The sequence below is a fragment of the Bos taurus genome, chromosome 11 (assembly GCF_002263795.3).
Source record: "Bos taurus isolate L1 Dominette 01449 registration number 42190680 breed Hereford chromosome 11, ARS-UCD2.0, whole genome shotgun sequence".
NCBI lineage: Eukaryota > Metazoa > Chordata > Mammalia > Artiodactyla > Bovidae > Bos > Bos taurus.
In genome coordinates, this window is record NC_037338.1 from 90,699,000 (window position 1) to 90,719,939 (window position 20,940).

A 20,940-nucleotide genomic window follows, 5' to 3' on the forward strand; every position below is an offset into this window, starting at 1 on the left:
CAAAAGCCACTTTGTTATCTAATATGCAAGACCTTTGGGGTCTTACAAGAGGGGACACCCAGTTCACTGTGTTGATGCTTCTTATTTACCCATTTCAGTTGAGAGACAGATCCATTTTGCCTTATGGAATTACACTCTCACAGAAGGGGGTTTACAATCCAGTGTAGAGGGAGGCAGCAACTAATATGTGTAATAATATGAGTTCAAAAATATCCCTGTGGATGAGGAAACCACAGATAATGGGTGGCTGCAGTTCTGGCATCTAGATATCTATGAAAACATCCCCAAATGCATATAACAACCACATGTAGCTAGAGATACTTAGCAGGCTTGATGGGATGGGTCTCCTGATCAAGATAAGACAGTGTGAAGATAGAAAAGTTATTAAATAACTGTAGCCACCCATTATCTGCGGTTTTCTCATCCACAGGGATTTTTTTTAAACTCATATTATTATACACATTAGTTGCTGCCTCCCCCCACACTGGACTGTAACCTCCCTCTGTCTCCAGGAGAAGGTCAGCGGGTAATTCACGTGTCGGGGGGGGGGGGCGCTGGGGGCATCCGTCACGGACTGACCGCTGCGGCCACTGTTTCCTGTCCGACTCCCCTTCCCTCTCACCTACCAGAACGTGAATCTAAAGCTTCCTTAATAAAGCTGGCAAACGCCCCTGCTACACATATGCTGTATGAAAGGAGACCAATAGCCTGCCGTCTTCTCTCTCCCCAGGTAGATGCAATTCCCCCGGGGAGGGGCTTCTGAGAGGAGGATCGAGCTGAGGGTGGAGAAACAGAGAAGAAAAATCAAGACCTCGCTCTGGTCAGGCTCCCAGACCACCTCTGCTTCCATATTGATGCTCATATTGGTCGCTACTCTCTTGGGAACCCCTAGGGTACCACCCTCTAGGCAACCCCCGCCCCATCCCTCCCCCTCCCCAACGGAGGCACACAGCCAGGCTTCCCGGCGCCTCGAGGTCCCGTGAGCAGGAGGTCACCCAGGCAAAATTCAGACAGACGCGCGTTCTCCGACGGATGCTGGGGCACGCCGAGCCCCGTTGGCGCGGGGCCTCGTGCCTTCCCAAACAACAGGAACATCCCCTCAGCCTCCGAGCGGTGAGCCCCGAAGATCCAGCATCTCGGACCCCCGCGCCTCCGCTTTGGAGCGCCAGTTGCTGCAGAGCCTTTTCTCACGTTATTTGCAAGATGCTCACCTTCTTCAGTCTTCAAACACAACCTAATTGCCGCCTGCCAGGCAGGGGCGAGGTGTAAAGTGCGGTCCTATTCCATGGGGCCCCGCAGATCTGAGCAGGTGGAAACAAGGGGATGGAGGGGGCGGGGAGAATGAGAAAGCAGCTTCTTGTTCATTAACCAGTGTGCCCAACCCCACCATGCATACGTTAAACAAACAACAACAACAGCAACAAAAATCAGTTGCTTAAAAAACTGGAAAAGAACAAAAGCTCACAAAACCAGGAGCTACAGGCAGATGGATTCACACGGGCGGGGGTGAGGTGGGAGTTGGGGGTGGGCGACAGCCTGATCTCAGAGTCGTCAGCTCTCTTTCCCCAGCCTGGCGGCCACTTCGCTCCATCCTCAAGGCTTCCATCGAGGCTGGCCTCTCAAGTGAGTCAGACACTGAGGGTCTGTTTCATCAAAACCACACCGTTCTTTGACCATGGTTCCTGGCAGTTCGGGCTTAGAGATGAAATATTAATGAAAAAGGGAGGAGACGGAGAAAGAAAGCCACTGAGTGGGTTTAATACTTTGTTCTGGGATCATCTCTGGGAGGGAAGACAGAAGAAACGTCGGAGCAGGCCTGTGGAGTCCATTTTGCCTGAGAAAAAGGCTGGAGTTGAAAGCCAAGGTCTGGGCATTTTCTGACCTTGGTGAGATAGGTTATAATTAGTGCTTGGTTACACAAGCACATTAAAAATACCCAGGAAAAGATCTTGAGACTAAGCAAAAATTTCTTAGAAATACCAGCAAATGCTCAATCTGGAAAAGAAAAATAATTGACAAATTGAACTTTGTTAAAATTAAGAGCTTCTGCTCTTTGAAAGACACTGTGATGAGAATGAAAAGACCAGTCACAGATCATTGACTGAAAATACTCATAAATAATGTGTCTGATAAAGAACTTGGGTATGGAATATATAAGGAATTATCACAACTCAATTATAAGGGGGATGACAGTTAATGAGTACTGGGTTTCACTTTGAAATGAAATTGTTTGAAATTAGACACTGGTAATGATTGCACAGCTACGGATATATGTATATATTTAGTATAAATGTATATAGTTAATTTATACATGTTAAAACTCACTAAATTTTATAGTTTAAATGGGTAAATTGTATGTGAATTATTTCTCAATAAAACTATTCCTTAAAATAAAAAAAACAAAAAACAAAAAACACCACCACCAACAACAATAAAAAACACCCAGTACAAAAAAAAAAAAAAAATCAAGCCTATGGGAGAGCCTTTGTATTATATTATTGCCCTTGTGTGATGAGAGCCAGCAGTAAATTCACGTCACAGCTTCTGGTGGACGTCCTCACCCTGTGTGGAGTAGAGCAGAATTCTGTCCACATCACCACGTGTAGACTCTTGTTCAGCAGCTCCAGCAGGCAGTGGAGAACTGTCTTTGATTTTCACTGGGCAATAGCAGAGAGTCCTGTGACTTGGATAAACCCACAGGGGCGTAGGTGGGCATGTGAGAACTTGCCAAAAGAAATAAGCAGATATTTCACCTTTAGACATAAAGTGGTGCTCTGAAAAAATACATATATATCTTTTAAAAATTTCTCTTTTTCAGACTTCTACTGAAAATATGGCTTTTTAATAAATATTACTGGTATAATTGACTGTGAACAAAAAAAATAGTGTATGTTATTACTTTACAGTGGAAGTTAAAAGTCCCTTACAAGTTGATTGACACAATTACAAAAAGAAAACATCAAATATCATTGACAAAATAGAATTTGCTTAAGATTTCAAGGCAGAATCCTTTCTTGTTTCGATTTTTTTTTTGCTTTTTTAATTTTTATTTTATATTCACCTTTTAAAATTTTCTAATTGTTTATGACAATTTTAGTCTATCTATATATTGTCTGGGAAATAACTCTGCTTTTATTTTAACAACCAACATTTATTTGGCTAAAACATACATATCCTTAACATGTCTAAAGGATGGGTTAAAATAATTAGGAAGCAAGTACAATATTTTATGTAGAGAAAGCTTAACTGAATTCAGTGACTGGCCTGTGGTAGAATCCTACTCTGGGCACTTTGGGGACCTGAAATTCAGCATTCACTCCTTGGTCCCCACACCCCATCACCTCCTCTCCTGGTGAAACCACGAGCCCAGCTGCAGCCCACTGGCATGTGGCATTCCCCTTTCCTTTGTCAGAAATCTATGAGAAACATCTGTCGGTTTTACCAAGAGAGAAGCCTCAGATAATGAAGATCAGGCACCTAAGCTCTTATTGTTTTCCAGATGCCTTTGAATTCTACACGCAGGTAAGTGTAAGAACCAGTCAAACATGCCTGAGGCTGCCCACTAAGGATGCTCTGTCCTGTCCAGGGAGATCCTCTACCTGGCCTATGTCTGCCCACCTTCAGACTTGCAGAGATTGTTTGTCTGAATTAACCTTCTAGTAACTGTTTCTGATTAATTATCGTATCCTTCAAATGTTGGGGATAGAGTCTTTTTTCTTATTTCCTTAAATTTTACACGATGCCACGGACAGGAACTTTGGAAATTTAAAGCACTTGATCATGTTCTTAATGGATTTTTTTTCTAAGCTATGTTTCAGGTATAGGAATTAGTCAGAGAAAGGTTAGATAATTGAATTTTCCTAAAGCTAGAAGTGAAACAAACCCTACAAACATGCTCTTATGTCTAAAGGGCTCCCCAGGTGGCTCAAATGGTAAAGAATCTGCTCGCAATGTGGGACACCCAGGTTTGATCCCTGGTTTGGGAAGATCCCCTAGTAGAGGGTATGGCAACCCACTCCAGTATTCTTGCATGAGAATGCCATGGACAGAGAAGCCCGGCAGTTACAGATCCAAAGGATTGCAAAGAGTCAGACACGACTGAAGGGACTTACTTTACTCTTGTCTAAAGAGCTTCAGTCTCACATAATGCAGGCTGCTCTGCTAGCAGTGTTCCAGGATAAACAATGGAACTCATGTTTTCAAAAATTTTTCATGTCATGGTGATTCCAGGGCGAGGGTAGAGTAGGTACATTTTGAGCCTGGAACATTGTTTTATACCAGAAAGTAGTAAAGTGTTCAAAACCAAGACAAGGATAAGTCACAGAGACTCTGCAGCCAGGCTGGGGGATATCAAGATAATTAAACTGTAATAACCTTGAGTCCAGAGTTCATACCAATAATACATAAGAAACTGGGGACTGAGAAGGGGCTCTTATTTCTAGTAGAACTTCTAAGGCAAGCTAGTAAATGTGAAAAGAATGTAGCAGAATGAAATCCATCATTTCTCAAACCTCACAGTAAATACTGATTCATGAAAAAAATCATCCATTTATCCTAAATCAAGAGGGACATTCTGATGAAGAACAGAGCAGTATTTATTTGCATAGCTTATCAGCTCCAAAATAAAATTATAAACTACAGTGCCAGAGAAATCAGAAAATCTTTTGATAGGGTGATTACAGCCATGGATATCTTGGGCTTCTAGATCAAGTTCCTGGAGGAGGACACAGCATCTCCTAAGCCATGTTACAGCCAAAACATGAGCTGGTGTAACCATGGAGCAACAGCAGGCAAACCCCAGCTCAGAAACATGGTGTTAAAATGGAAAGGCAGTGTATTCTCCAAAAATGTCCATGTCGTAAAAGACAAGGAAAGATTATAGAAATGATCCAGACTAAAAGAGATGAGAGAGACAAAAACTGCAATAACATAATAGGTTAGATAGAAGTATTATACCAATACTAATTTCACTACAGCTTATAACTGTGCTACATGTATATACGTACATATTAGTGTATATAATGTGCACTGAAGTATTTAGGATAGAGGGTTATAATGCATAGGACTTATTCTCATATGATCCAGAAACAATCGTATGTGTATATATGTGTATGTGTGTGTATGTGTTTATTTTCTCAGTCGTGTCTGACTCTTTGTGACCCCATGGACTGTAGCCTGCCTGGCTCCTCTGTCCATGGGATTTCCCAGGCAAGAATACTGGAGTGAGTTGCCATTTCCTCCCCCAGGGGATCTTCTTGACCCAAGGATTGAACTTGCATTTCCTGTGTGTCCTGCATTACAGGTGGATTCTCTAACTGCTGAACCATCAGGGAAGCTCCACGTATCTATATCTATATATCTCAATATTGATCTCAATCTCTATCTCTGTCTTTATCTATATCATATCTGGAGATAGAGAAAATACAAATACAGTAAAAAATTCAAAACAAATCTATTAATGGATCAAGAGTATATAGGTGTTCTTTATACTCTTATTTTTTATTCTTGCAACATTTTTATGAATTTGTAAGTTTTTCCAAATGCTTCTGGAGAGTTTGAGAACATCGTTTATTTCATAGGAGGGAAAGCAGGAGCTGGATTCAGTAAACAATATATCCATGGTACCAAAGAGCTCCATGACGGAGCTGAGACTTCAGCCACATTTCCCCAGACCCCCCTTCCCCCCTCACCCCTCCCACTGACTGGTGCCCCTCACAGTGCCCCAGAGCCTCTCCCTTCTGGATGTGAAATCCCCTGTGACCTTTCTCTTCCCTTTCTCCATTGTGGGTTCCACTTGTGAAAAGGCGAGGTGACCACCTTCCGCAGTGCAGTGTTTGCAACCTTAGATGTGGAAGCAAAGACTGACTGCCCAGTGGAAACTCTAGAGTCGCAGTTTCACTGGTGCCCACACGTTCAGGCCTAAGAAGGAAGCTGCCTCACCAGCATTGCTGGGGCACTGGAAAGAAAAGAGGAAGCCTTACAATGCGGAGATGTTTGTACTCAGAGACATAAATAAGTGAGGACGGCGGCTCTGGTGAATGCCATCCATGTCTCTGATTATTTTGGAAAGGGCTGCATTAGCATCGTTGTTTCGTTTGTCTTTTCATGATCATGTGGTTTCTAGTAGCAGTGTGGAAGAGGGCAGCTATGAAAAAACACCCTCTTACACACGACAGCTACACAACCTGAGTGAGTACACAAGGGATTCCCTGCGGGCACAGGTGGCTGAAGGGGAACAGGCGATGTTGAAGGAAAGCTGACACTTGAGCAAATAGTCAGTATGGAGCGTGTCCCCAGGTCATCCCCTGCTACCACGTAGGGTGACCACACCGGCCCCGGTCGACCATGACTCTCACCCAAGCTGAGACTCCAGCCATGTGCGTGGAGCACCCAGCACCCTGCCACACTCATTCACTCAGTGCCAGGAGCATCCATACCCCTCTGTCATTTGAAAAGAAAAAAGAAAAAGCCTAACTGATGCTTTAAGAAATGGAATCTGTTCTTGGGATTCGTTCATGTCACAGAAAGCTATTGTTTACAGATAACCCTGGAAACTTTGCCAGGAGTACATCAAACCACACCATTACTGGACACCATAGCTGTTGCCAACGACAATGACGGTTCCCACCCTGTAGCCACCTGGGCCCAGCTGCCCTTCACGGTCCTCTCAGGATGGCATTTTCCCATCGAGATCTGGAGAGGCAACTGCAAAGTGGAAGCAAGACTGTCAGAAAAAGTGTGACACTCCTTCACAAACCATCTGCTTCCCCCACTCAGGTAGGATGCTGTAACTTGCACACCTGCCTCAGGAAGGCCAGTGCCTTGCTTTAAAGAGCTGCTGTTTCAGGAAGAATTGCTCTATTGGTTTGTTTAGAAGAAGTGTCTGGGGATGAGCTGGGTGAACTTGGGAAGCAGAAAGCCCTTTAGCTTAACAAAGAGAAGAAGACCAAATATCTACAAAATAGTATGGAATACAGAGAAAACCAGACCTAGATTTCAGAACTAATGGGCACCTTGCTACTAATGCATAGACTGGCCCTTCTTGGGTCTAACACCAGTTTATGCCTCTGAAACATGCTCATTTAGGAAAGCCCCACACCCCCATGGTGGATGCTGCTGTGAAAGGAAAGGGATGAGAACTGGGGTCTGAGCATTTGTCCCAGACAGATCTGAGGACCAGATAAACTGTGAGAAGATGCTGGTGCCTCCTTGGGCCCTGAAGAAGGTTGCACATAAAGAGCCACACTTTTGAATGCTCCCACCCTTCCCCTGCCACCACAAGATACTTTTATTCTGTCTTCTTAGCGAGAGCAAGGATTTCAAATCAGCCAGAAAGAATGGAATATCTATTGATCAAAGTCTGTAAGAGCTGATCTCATGAAAGAGCCTAATGTTAGTATTACATCAAATTATTTAGGTTCTACTCTATGGCCTAACCCTGGCAGGAAACTTTTGAAGAATAAAGAAAATGTACCATTCTGACTTTAATGCAGAAAATAAAGTTTTCACTCATTTTTTCTTGAAAATCAACAGACCCTCTCCTACATCATAAGGGCGGGAAATATGCATTGCCAAGTTTAACTTCTGCCATCCAGTCACCAAGACTGAAGGCAAAAAGGAGATGAGGAATTTCCGATAAATGGTGTTCTTTCCAAACAAACGGTCTCTCTATTCACTGCTTCAATAGACGCCTCCTGGGCCTCATGTTTTCAAAACCACAACCGTCTTTTACTTTATCCTGAATAATTTGGGGGTAATCTTACAGCCCAGTCCTGCCTTTCAGAGAAATACGTGTGGAATTTCTCTCTGTGCTCCTTTCAGGCAAGAAGATAATTCACATTTTTGAGAAGCTCCTGCTTTTTCTTCTCTGCCTCAGCTATAAGCATCCTAATAATTTCTAATTACTTGGCCTTGGGAAGGATGAGGAGTGGGCGGCTCTGCTCGGAGCTCGGCATCTTTGTTCTGGGTTGGCTGGCATGCACCTCTCTCTGCTCATGTTGGTAGAGAACAGAGAATAGATTCTAATTAAATCCCATATTTTTCAGATAACTCAATCAAGTAAATTGACAACAATGTTATCAGTGAGCCTGTTGTCATGTTTGATCAAGTTCTTTCCAGAGCTATATAATCTCTCATAAAACCTCTCTGAATTGTACTGTTCAGAGGACCCTTTGAGCAGACCTATTTTTCTCTTTTTTTCTAGAATCCATGAGCATAGAGGGGGTGAGGCAGTTATGTTTTTGAGGCTAATATCACTCACATAGAGTGATTCTTAGTTTCTGTTTTTTTGTTTTTTGTTTTTTTTAGTTAACAACTTCCCCTCATCTTTGACTTTTACTGTTTTGCTATAAAACCCCACTCAGGACACACAATGATGTGTATTTTTCATTTATTACTAAAGTGGAAAGAATAAGGTGCTTAAGACTCAGTTCAGTTCAGTCGCTCAGTCGTGTCTGACACTTTGCAACCCCATGCACTGCAGCACACCAGGCCTCCCTGTCCATCACCAACTCCTGGAGGTTACTCAAACTCATGTTCAATGACATGGTGACGCCATCCAACCATCTCATCCTCTACCGTCCCCCTCTCCTCCTGCCTTCAATCTTTCCCAGCATCAGGGTCTTTTCCAATGAGTTAGCTCTTCACATCAGGTGGCCCAAGTATCAGAGTTTCAGTTTCAGCATCAGTCCTTCCAATGAATATTCAGGACTTCTCAAAGCTGAAATACATCCAATATCTACTGTTTTCCAAGCCCCGTACCTGCATCTCCCATGCATTATTTTGTCTAAGGCCTAGAACAACCCAAGTATTAATTGTACTTTGGAGAAGAGGAAACTGAAGTGCTATGCAAACCAAATATCTTGTTCAGGTCACAGAGTAAAGAAAGTATCTCAAAACTTACAGAGTAGATGGGGAGCAGGAAGTAAAACATAAAACCGCTCTGTGCTGGGCAATTAAGTTCTGATCTATGGGTCCACATCTGTTAGGGTTCTAACAGGAAATAGATCCTGAATAGGAGGATTTATAAAGTTTTATTTGCAAAGATGCTAATGACAGAGCTTGGGGTGGGTTGTAGGACTTTGGAAGCTGCCATCAATTGAGCTATTATAGCCCCCAGCACCAGTACTGGGGTGAGGGGAGGGGAGAGCTCTGAGAGGCTGCCAGGAAACAAAGACGATGGTGTACATGCAACCAGGTGCAAGGAGAGGGTATCTGACGACCCTCACTCGGGGAAACAGTCGGAGGCCACCCCGCAGGGACAGAGCTGAGACCTCCTTCTCCTGCTTCACACCCCTGCAGGGGAAGCCCTCCTGGAGTCCAAGGGGTATAGCAGTCCTGCCAGGGGAGGAGGAGAAGGGGGAGGGAGAGGTCCTGGAGGGAGAGGGGAGATCAGAGTGCAGGCTCCATTCTCACTTCCCATCCGTGACCCTGCTTCTCCTTTCTGCACCTGTCTCTTGCCTGGTGTCTGCTTCTCCATTTTGGACTCCCTTAGAGGGATATGGATGACCCACAATGATGACAAAGAAGGCATCTTCATTTCCGGGGCCAAACACAGGGGAGGTGAAGCTAGAGGAAAGCTTATAAACAGGGCAGGTGGAAGAAGGCTAGACTGTGAGCTGACCTCCTTCCTAGGGTCCCTGGCCTGGGCGTCACCCTCTTCACCTAATTGGCGATGGGTCACTTGGCTGAAATCCTGACCCATTTATTCATGGCTTTGGCCATCAGATTTTATTCCCTTTAATTAGAACTCTTGCTGAGGGACATTCAGGAGGTTGCCCCACACTCAGGGACCACTCCATTTCTGCTTTATTTCATGCATTTGTTACCACCATTAATAAGCACATGTCATGAGCTTGCATTAAGTTACGCATGCTGGAGCAATAAAGATAATTAAAACCTGCTCTGTCATTAAAGAATGTTCAGGCTGCTAAGAGAATTTTAAAAATTCCTACAAGCAACTTAAATGTACTTTTGGAAAGTGACAAAACCCATGTGGGGGGGATAGATCACAAGTATTAATTGTTGAGAGGAGGGAAGATTATTTTTAATCTTTGAGTCAGAAGCTCAAGGTTCAACTTAATCCCTAGAATCACCTTCCTAGAGACCTGGAATAATTCTGTCCCAGATTTGGGCTTGTACTCTCACCTCCTCCAGGAAGTGACACTGATCCACACTGTACGGGAGCAGATGTATGTTGCTCAATCCTAACCCATGAATGTCTGGGTTTTCATATTTAAGTCTTTTCTCACCAACAAAATAGCCAACTTCTCAAAGACTTCCCTCTGTCTTCTGACTGCCTGTAGCACTGGAGGTGTTTCCAGTCAGCAAACACTCAGTCAAAGACAGATGAGTAGTTTGAAACATAAAGAAATGAGCAATATCCCCGAGTTATACAGCATTGAAGGCTAAGATGAGGCTACCTGGGTGCTGGTGCAATGCCCTGGCTCCATGATACCACCTGGTGTAAAACTCAGTAAGAGGAAGCTAATCTTCCCTTGTGTTTAGATGAGTCCATGGACACTCACAGGCTTCCAGACACATCTCCTCCCTTCTCTTCAGGATTCCAGGAAAATCATGACAGCATTTGAGAAATGTTTCTTTGTATGTCTGGATTCTTTACTCTCTTGTGAGCCCCTGAGGACCAGAATCTGTGTATTATTTGTTTTAGTATCTCTTGTACAAAACAGTTCCTGATGAGTGAAAAGCATCTGGTACTTGTTCTTTGAGAGGTTTCTCCCACTGCTGTTGTCTCTTTTTATTACTTTGTTGTTTAGTCAGTAAGTTGTGTCCAACTCTTTGCGACTCCATGGAGTGCATCACACCAGGCTTTCCTGTTCTTCACTATCTCCCAGAGTTTGCTCAAACTCATGTTTTTCCATTGAGTCAGTGATACCATCTAACCATCTCATCCTCTGTTGCTCCCTTCTCCTGCTCTCAATCTTTCCCAGCAACAGGGTCTTTTCCAATGAGTCAGCTCTTTGCAACAAGTGGCCAAAGAATTAGAGCTTTAGCATCAGTTCTCCCAATTAATATTCAGGACTGATTTCCTTTAGGATTGAGTGGTTTGATCTCCTTGCAGTCCAAGGGACTCTACAGCAACACAGTTCAAAAACATCAACTTTGATGCTCAGCTTTCTTTATGGTCCAACTCTCACATCCATACATGACTACTGAAAAAACCATAGCTTTGACTATATGCACCTTTGCCAGCAAAGTGATGTCTCTGTTTTTTTAATATGCTGTCTAGGTTGGTCACAGCTTTTCTTCCAAGAAGCAAGCATCTTTTGATGTTATGGCTTCAGTCACTGTCTGCAGTGATTTTTAGAGCCCAAGAAAATAAAATCTGTTACTGCTTCCATTTTTTCCCCATCTATTCACCATGAAGTGATGCAACTGGATTCCATGATCTTAGTTTTTTGAATGCTATTTTAAGTCAGCTTTTTCCTTCTCTTCTTTCACATTCATCAGAGTCTCTTTAGTTCCTCTTCACTTTCTGCTTTTATGTATTTTGATAAATCTGTATTTCTCATGTGATTCTTGTCAGAATGTCACATCAACCCCCATTCTACAGATAGGAACATGGAGGCTATAGCAGGTAGAAGAACAGTCCCTAACACCTCCTTCCTGAATCTGTGTCCAAGATGGCTCCAAGCACTTTATATGTTCTCATGAAAAGTCTGAGACAGATGAAAGTAAGATCACCATGACTTCCTGGGAGGAAACTGAGGCACAGAGAACAGAGGTAAACCACCTGAGGTCTCAGAGATATTCAGTGGAGAAGCCGGGGTCAAGAATGGTTAGTGCTCAATTTCTTTTTTTTTCAATTGGAGGAAAATTGTTTTATAATATTGTGTTATCTTCTGCCATACATGCATCATGGCATCACTGACTCAATGGACATGAGTTTGAGCAAGCTCCAGGAGTTGGTGATAGACAGGGAAGCCTGGAGTGCTGCAGTCCATGGGGTCGCAAAGAGTAGGACACGACTGAGTGAACTGAACTGACTGACTGCCTTATATCAACATGAGTCAGCCATAGGTATACATATGTCCCCCCTTCTTGAATCTCCTTCCCACCTCTGGCTCACATTCTTAACGACCCACCAGTTCGCCTTTCTTTAAAGACAGGTCAAGGGCATGTGTGCTAAGTTGCTTCCATTTTATCTGACTCTTTGTGACCCTATGGATCACAGTCTCCCAGGTTCCTCTGTCCATGGGATTCTCTAGCCAAGAATACTGGAGTGGGTTGCCGTGCCCTTCTCCAAGGGCATGGAGATAGCCAAGGAAACACATCACTCCTCTTGTGAAGGATGAAGTCTGTGCTGCTGAGACTGTCTCCTTCTCTCCAACTGCAGTGCCTCCATCTTGGAGAATTACTAACATCCATTTCACTTACACTAACTCTTTCTCCATCATCACCCCCAGGGTTTGCTTTGTATATTCCGCATAGGAAACATAGGTCTATCTGTCAGTCTTTGGTTTCCAAAACACCAACATCTCTGACTGAATTATCTTCAACCTTTTTAAATACACCAAGGAAGTAAATCCGTCACCTATCCATGCCTGGACTCCCCCCAAAAACACATTTTCAAATGGAGAGCAATGTTGAGAAAGAGCTAAAAATTTGAGATCTATCCCATAATATCTGTGTGACCTTGTCAGTTCTACACATGTACTCTTCCTCATCTGAAAAATCATATTAGTTTTATGATGTAGGAACAGCTACAACAAACATGGTAATCAGCAATGGAGTGTTTTGAAGATAAACGAGAGTGGAAAACAGGTTTTAAGATTAATAGTGATCAATGAAATATATGATTAGTATTAATTCAGATTCATTTAGTTCCACTCTATCAGAACTCAAACAGAAGCTCCAATAGTTCAGATGAGTCAGTATCCCAGGCAGCTGGGTGGCAGTCTCCAGACTCCAGCTGTTCATTTATTGGCCAATGTGCATACGTGGTAGGCTCTCCAAACCCATCAGTGTTATATAGTAGAAAGGTCCTGTGGTTCTGGAATGAAACACAATTATGTGACCCTGAGCAAGATATTTGCATTGCAACATATTTACACTTACAAGAGTTACAATAACTCTCAGAGTTGTCTCAGGAATAAAAATTGATGGTAAACATACAGTACCCAGCTCAGGGTTAGAGTTGAAAAAAATGTGCCTTTTCTCCTTCTCTTTGGATAGAAGTATCTTTATGAAATGAAAAGAACTCACAAACAAATTTAAAGTTTCCAGTTATCTAGCACTTTTATTAACAAATAAAGTCGCCAGGCCTTCTCTTTTCTCCTGTGCCAACACTTTGATCATTTTATTGATTTTATACTCCACTTGTGATGAGAATGTCTCTTGAGAAATACCCCCAGCAGGAGGTTTGCTCACAAAGTAAAGGAAAGTTTGTTTGATTAGAGGAGAGATTATTTTGTACTAGCTTTCTCCATATACTACAAAACTCTCTTCTTACAAAACCCCAAAATAATTGTGTGTCTCTTTCCATATCTTATATAAGAGCTACCTACTTACATGAAATAAAGGAAGAAAATTGGTTTGGTGAGTGAGAAGATTTGATTTTACTTTCAGTTCAACAATTTTATTTCTGATATCATGGGGAAAGCATCATTTTATAAGCCTCAGTCTACTCGTCTACAAAAAGGGAATTCTAATGAGGCAAAGTCTGTAAAAGTTCTGAACACAAACCCCTTACATAGTAGGATTGCTTATCAATTTATATTCCCCATCATCTTCTCTCATAAGTGTGTAATCTCAATTTTAAGAAGCTATGTAGAAGTTTCACAAGGAAGGGCAATGTCTCCTGCACAAAAGACACTCTTGGTAAGTGTTTACGTAATTACACTGGATTTAAAAGATATAGAAGGCAAGAAAAGGAGACAACAGAGGACAAGATAGTTGTATGGCATCACCGACTCAATGGACATGAGTTTGAGCAAGCTCTGGGAGAAAGTACAGGGAAGCCTGGCATGCTGCAGTCCGTGGAGTCACAAAGAGTAGGCACAACTGAGCAACTGAACAACAACAAAAAGATATAGATAATTCAAATTTGATAGGAATGCACTGATATTTTGTTATTAAAAAGCAATGCAGCATATAATATTTGCATATTTTGAATATGGATGTATTTGCAGCTCAAAATCCACTGTGTTCAAATCTTTTTCTGTTGGTTGATTTATTTTTCACAGATGATCTTGAGTGAGGTAGCAGTTTCATGGGAAGAGACTATATTAATAATTTGTTTGATTTTAAACACTACTCATAAGCCACGTGAAATTTAGAATTTGCATATTTTATTGACTTGAAGATGTATATGTAACACTGATATGAAAGAAAATACTACCACAAAGGCATAATTGCTAATGCATTAATTGTGAGATGGATCCTTACTTCAAAGATATTAAGGCAAAACGTAATCCAGCAAAATAAATTATTTAACTTCTATGATCTTGAGTTTCTCCGTTAGAAAAATAAGGCTGATGATGACTCAGAGTATACTGAAAGAATAACATGAAAAAGGGGATGAATATTCTTTTTAAACTCTAAAACACTCTACAAATATCATTTTTAGACCAAGAGCTCCAAGAGTAAGACATTCAGATATGAGATATGAAACATTTTTTGCCCTCTTGGCCTATTTTGGTACTAAATATTTCTTTTATTTTCTCTCCTGATGATGCTCTCATGGGATGCTTAGGAAATGTCATGATTAGAAAGTAACATATTCTATGTTTACTTCATAATGTAATTATGGAGAGGCCCTGAATTTGAATGACTTAGGTTTAGGTGTGGACTTCTCAAAGGATTTACTTCAACTTTTAATTGTGGACGGAAGAACCTGGTAGGCTGAAGTTCATGGGGTCACTAAGAGTCGGGCATGACAGAGCGACTTCACTTTCCCTTTTCACTTTCATGCGTTGGAGAGGGAAATGGCAACCCACTCCAGTGTTCTTGCCTGGAGAATCCCAGGGATGGCGGAGCCTGGTGGGCTGTCGTCTATGGGGTCGCACAGAGTCGGACATGACTGAAGCGACTTAGCAGCAGCAGCAATTATCCAGATACAAAGTTAGCAGTTTAGTAATTAATGATGGAAAATTCTGTATCCCATTAAGATTATTCATTTAAAAGAATTAACATCAAATTTCAGCCAAATCCAGAAAATACAAATAAGAAAGCCAGTCATTTAAAAAAAAGAATCAATAAAATCATACAGGCCTATATGAAACAGTACAGAAAGAACTGTACTATTTAAATTAAAAAAATTCAGAATTTTTTAATATATCTGGGATATCAGATATGAACATTTTCACAGAATTGTAAGCAGATCCACTTGACTTCAAATTTAGGGACTGCAGAGAGAGAGAGAGAGAGAGTCATGCTTTCTAGGGTATCTGTTATACTGAGTGTCAGATAACACATCTAAAGGAGTACCTGTCATTTGAAGGAAAAAGGTTAAATGTTGCATATTCATTGTCTCTTGGGCTTTTGCCAATGCTTCCTGGTGTGACCAGCACCGGTGCCAAGAAACACGATGATTAATGTCTTATGAGTCCCTTCTGTGTTTCTGAGCTTGTTCTCCACTTCTGTTGCCACTGGAAGAAGCTGTAACAGTTTGCTAAATTTGATTCATTCTAGTAAATTTCTATGAGCTAATGAAACTCAAATGTTTTGCAAGTTTCAAAGACCGTGGAAAACTATAGAATACCACGATGACAGCATTAACAAAGTTGAGATATTTGATAGGAATAGGTTTTAAAATGCAAGAAAGAGCCAGACCCCTATGAATATTTCAACATTGGCCATGTGGATTCTTCCAGTCTTATCTCCTGAATAACTCAGATAATTCAGTCTGCATTAAAATTGTATTTCCTCCATCTTCAAGCCTCCGATTAGGGTGTTTCCTTCACCTGGAATATTTTTTTCCCCACTTCTACCCTGTTGGAATTCTAGACATGTTTCATATTTCAACTCTGTTCACCCTTCTTCCATAAAGTCTTCTCGTCTTCATGCAATCTCTCTCCCATAAAGCATTTCAATTAACATATCCTTTATATATCCAGAGTAGCTCTTAATCTAGTTACCCAGGGATTTAGAGATGTCTGTGTCCCTTATAGAATTGAATTTCAATGTTTTAATCATACTTAAAATGCCAGAGTTCAGGCATGTAATTACTCAATATGTGTTGGTGAAATTTTATTTTGAAGACTGGAGAAAAAAAGCACCTTTGTAATTGCGATGGGAAATGATACTAATTTAATGTCAAGAAATAATGATTGTCACAGAATAAATGATACTACATGGTTGCTTCACTCCCATGCCCACTGTTTGTCAGATTAAAATTACCTCCACCCCTTCACTCCCACTCAAGAACAACAGAGCTCAGCTTCAGTGCCGTTCACCTTCTCATGAAACCCCTTACATTTCCTATACTTTCCCTAAGCAACCAACCAGGATGAAGCTGTTTCCAGGAAGTGTAACCAATATAATAAGGTCCATTCAAGGTTTCCGAGCTAATCCCTTAGATGCCAACAAGAACGCTGGATTCTGGGTTCAAGACCTTGTATATTGGTTTAGGAATTCAGAGGGCAGGTTGGATCTACTAATAACCCAGGTAAGAGCGGTTCTGCCAGGGGACTAGAGAAGCTGTGTGAAAGGATGAGTCCAGGGTATATCAGTTATCTCTGGCCTGTGACAAATTACCACTAAAACTTGGAAGTTTAGCACAACACACAGCGTCTTAGGGTCAGGAACAAACAATGGTTCAGCTTAGCACAGTGCTCTGGCTCAGGGTATCCTGAAAGGTGATGGTCTAGCTGTTGGCTAGGAGTGACAACCTCTGAAGGCTTGACTGTGAGCCTCCAAGGTGCTACCTCATGTGCCTGGAATCTGGAGGCATCAGTTCTTGGCATGTGAGCCCATCTACAAATCAATCAGATTCCCTCAAATCAAGTGATGGGACAGAGAGGAGAGTATGTGAGACAGAGAGAGAGACAAAGACAGAAAAAGATAGAGGAGAAGGCCACTCAGGCTGCTATAGATTTTATGACCTAGTCAGACACCATCATTTCCTCCTTATTCTGTGTCTTAGAAGCAAGTCTAGCCTACACTCAAGGGGAATGCTGTTAAGCTCTCCTCTTGAAGGGAAGACAGAGGATGCTGGAGTCCTGGACTTCGTGGGACACCTAGACCAGGACAGGTGCAGAAGTCCATGGACATACAGTGTGATGTCTTCTCAGGCTTCATGGCTCCTGTCCATGGGAAAGCAAGGGCAGCCCCAGGCCAACAGGACTTCCCAAGGCATGTGGGCCAATAACCAAGTACTTTCTGCCTTGAAGATTCAGTGATATTTCAGGTTCCTGAGTTTTCATTGTTTCCTCCCCTCAATTGTCTCCATACCAGACTCAATCATCAGATAGTAAGAAAATGATTCCGGTTTTTCCCTCTCAGTTCTCATTAAATGACAGGTGCTAAGTGGGCTTTCCCCAGAACAGCCACGTGCAGCCGAGCTGTGTTCATCCCCTCCCCCAATGCCCCCACGCCAGACTCACCCCTTCCGGGGCTGCCCTCTGCATCTGCAGCAGCATATTGGTTCTGCTCCCTTGGGCCTAGAACAGCTGATGGACATGCAACATACATGGTAGGATAACAAATAAATAACCATGTGCGGTCTCCTGGCTCCCAAATAAATTCCTATACCTCATTCAAATTTCTGGGATCTGGATGCTGAGCCAAGACAGCATGAGCTTATCACCCCTCCCCCACCCTCAGGCTGGGGAGGGTAACCATTAGTTACCTTCAAGTAGTAACTGCTGCAGATCATTTAAAGATGAAACATCTGAGATCTCTGGTCTCCATTATCATGGTTAATAAAAAGAGAAGGCAAGTTGATGTCATGGAAGAAGCTCTAGATTTTAGTCCAAAAGTCTTATTCTGAGGAGACAGGCTCTGTGGCCACATATCTAGATTCTTAGGATGGTGAAATGTGTGCCTTCCTCTCCTTTACCACTTGTGAGCTGTAGATACTGGTTCTGAACCAACCTCCCCACTGCCCACCCTCTCTCTGCAACTAGTCTTCCAACTCAACTAGCTTTTGCCTCTGGCAGCAAGTTGGGAAGGAGGGTCTCCTTACTTAAACCTCCAGGATTTCAAGATTTTTATTTTGGGGGTCCTCCATACTACCCTGGCTCTTAGTTGACAATATATTCTGCCAAAAATCGTGAGACTGGAAGAAGGGCATTTGGACAATATTCCCTTGTGCCTTTGTCAAAGTCTGTTCTATAGACTTGAGGTCACTGAACATCTATCTCAAATGCTTCCTGGAGGCTTCCCCGCTCACCTGGACTTCTGGTCAACCTGTTATTCATAGCTGTCTCTTAGGCATAGTAGGTGCTCCTGCAAGTGGGGTCAGTCTGTCAACCGCCTCCAGACTGTCTCCTGGAAGCCACCAAAAAGAGTGGTGGAATATAAATGTGGCTTGTATTTGGCCTGTCTTCATTCCACAAGAGAAAATGAAAATAAAGAAAAAGTAGGAGACACAGTGTTCAATTTGCCTCCTGTGTCCTGACACAACATTTCCCTTTTATGCGGAGGTTTCTTAGAGTGTAGAAAAACATGTTTCAGCAAAGGAAGGCCAATTTTCAAAACCACTCATTTGGCAAATGCACAAGCTCTCAAACTGGAAAGCCCTGCTTCTGGTTCCTCGCAGTTTACCTAATCCCAAAGCAGTGGCAATCATTTAAAAAAAATTTTTTTTTTCAGCTCTGCCAATAGCCTTGGGCTCTGCTTGCCACGGTAACGTACACAAAAGAGAGAGATGGTGATAAGGGGCTGCTTTTGCAACTGAAATGCACTGCCATCTGTGTAGAATGTGAGTGCATGAAGAGCTACCGGGCACAAAATTTATGGCGCTCTTTTTATTTTTTCTTTTAACAACTGCACCTCCCTCACTATAATGCTTTCATGAGATCAGCCAGTTTATTCCTTGGCTAATAACCCATCCAGTCAAGTCAGAATGTCTGAATCAAGAGTTCTATGAGATGGAGTATTTGATCAGAGGATAATCAATACATCACATTTTTCTATCATATTAACTGATATGGTAAAATTTTCACTATTGTATGGATCCAGTTCCCCAAAATAAGAAACAACTCAGAAGAATTTAGCCCTTTTAAAAATCTGGCTGACATTCAAAGTCTGTAAGAATCTCTATAGGTCTGCTTTCCTGCATTATAAAATAATGCGTCTTCAGCATATTCTTCTTTTTCTTGATGTTGAATTGTATGCACTTACTGGGATGGAATCAATGAGGGATAAAAATCCTACAAGGATATCTTGATAAAGCCATTCTGTTCTAAACCATTCATTTACAAGAGACTGACTAATTCAATTACGCCATGGATTTTCCTTTTAGTAGGAAAAGGCAGATAGCTAATCAGAGCCAACTAATAGAAACAGGCATTTTCACATTAGGATCCCAAATATTCTTATTTGTTTGTATTTGATGCCTAAGATGAAGTGCTGTCTTTTTCCAACCTCATGTCAAACACATGCTCAGCATAGGATGGTGCCTTAAGCAAATCCAGGGTCAGTGAGGCCAAGGGTTCTAATGGCTGCTGGTGGGGGGCATGGCTGTTGGAACAAAACACCACAAACTGGGAGACTTAGCACAAGAGACAGTTATTGTTTTACAGTTTTGGAGAGGAAAACCCCAAAATCACAGTGTTGGCAGGACCATCCTCCCCTTGAAGTCTATAGAGAGTCTTTCTTGCCACTTCCAGCTCTAGACTTAATACCAATCCTTGGCCTTCCTTGGTTAGCATGTGTCTGTCTTCACATGTCATTCTCCTATTTGTGTCTCTCCTCTTCTTTTAAGGATACCAATCATATTGGGTTTGGGGCCCACTGTAGTCCGTCATAACCTCATGCTAACCAATTTTATCCTCAATGGCCCTATTTTCACATAGGATCATATCTGGAGACACTGGGAGTTGGGACTTTCACATATCTTTCTGGGTGACACAATTCAACCTATAACAGATTGCATACCTCCCAGTTGGTTTTGCAGCCTGTCCAGCAGCAAGAGCTCAAATACAGGATATAACAATCAGATGGGTATCTTTGTAGGTGTTTTGCTGGGAAGAATAATGAACAAAGATGTTTGTATCAGATCATATTATGATTAACAAACCCCAGGGAAGCAAGGCCAATGGAACCAACCTTTCCCACTTACTTCAGTGTGCATAGGACTCCCCTGGGTGTCCTGGGGACACTTCAGTGGGTTCTAAGTAGATGTGGGAACTAGCACCACAGGTGACCACTAAAGGTCCCATTTATTGATGTTGCTCAAATGAACTCAAAATGCTTGGAGGTGGGAGGTTGACCAGAAATCCACTCTTGTTTATACCCAGGAGAGATTTGTCTCAGGGGAATTAAATGATACTGATTCAGTTCTTAATGCCAGAACCATAATGTCAGGATGTTCCTTTCTAATGGGAAAGCTGTGTCACACAGGCTGGAAAGTTCATTTCAGTGTGAACGTGAATTCATTTTCTGCCAACTGAGCTATGAAAGAAGCAAAATCAGAAATTGTTTTAGTAAGAATGGGAACCAAACATGTGGAGTCAGTTGGATGCTCTGTTATCTATCTGTTATCTGTCTGTTATCTATCAAAGTCTGGTACAGCTGTTTTCTCAACATTTCATTTAAAAGTGGATAAAATAATAATGATTAAAGCTGATATTTATGACAAAGTTATCTTGTGTTATGCAATGTCCTAACACAACTATTCTATTTCTTTTACTTTCAATTTTTTTCTTCTCACCAATGCTATGGAATAAGTTGTGTTACTAATCTCATTTTGCAGATAAGAATGCAAAGAGGCTTGCCCAATACTAGATAGTTCAGATGTGGCAAATGCAGGCCAAG

General features: G+C 42.1%; 1 long non-coding RNA gene across 5 annotated transcripts in view; it reads right to left on the reverse strand.

Annotated features, from left to right (window-relative positions):
- Positions 1–20,940, reverse strand: part of LOC100847972 (uncharacterized) — a 93,198-nt gene that overhangs the window by 17,750 nt on the left and 54,508 nt on the right. The window contains exon 2 of one of the 5 annotated variants that reach the window (XR_009496542.1): positions 627–776. The exons of 3 other annotated variants lie outside the window; for them this stretch is intronic. This is a non-coding gene — a long non-coding RNA (uncharacterized lncRNA). Of the gene's footprint in view, positions 1–626; positions 5,650–20,940 lie in introns of those variants that run through there. One more of the 5 variants, XR_003037269.2, reaches the window with a different exon arrangement.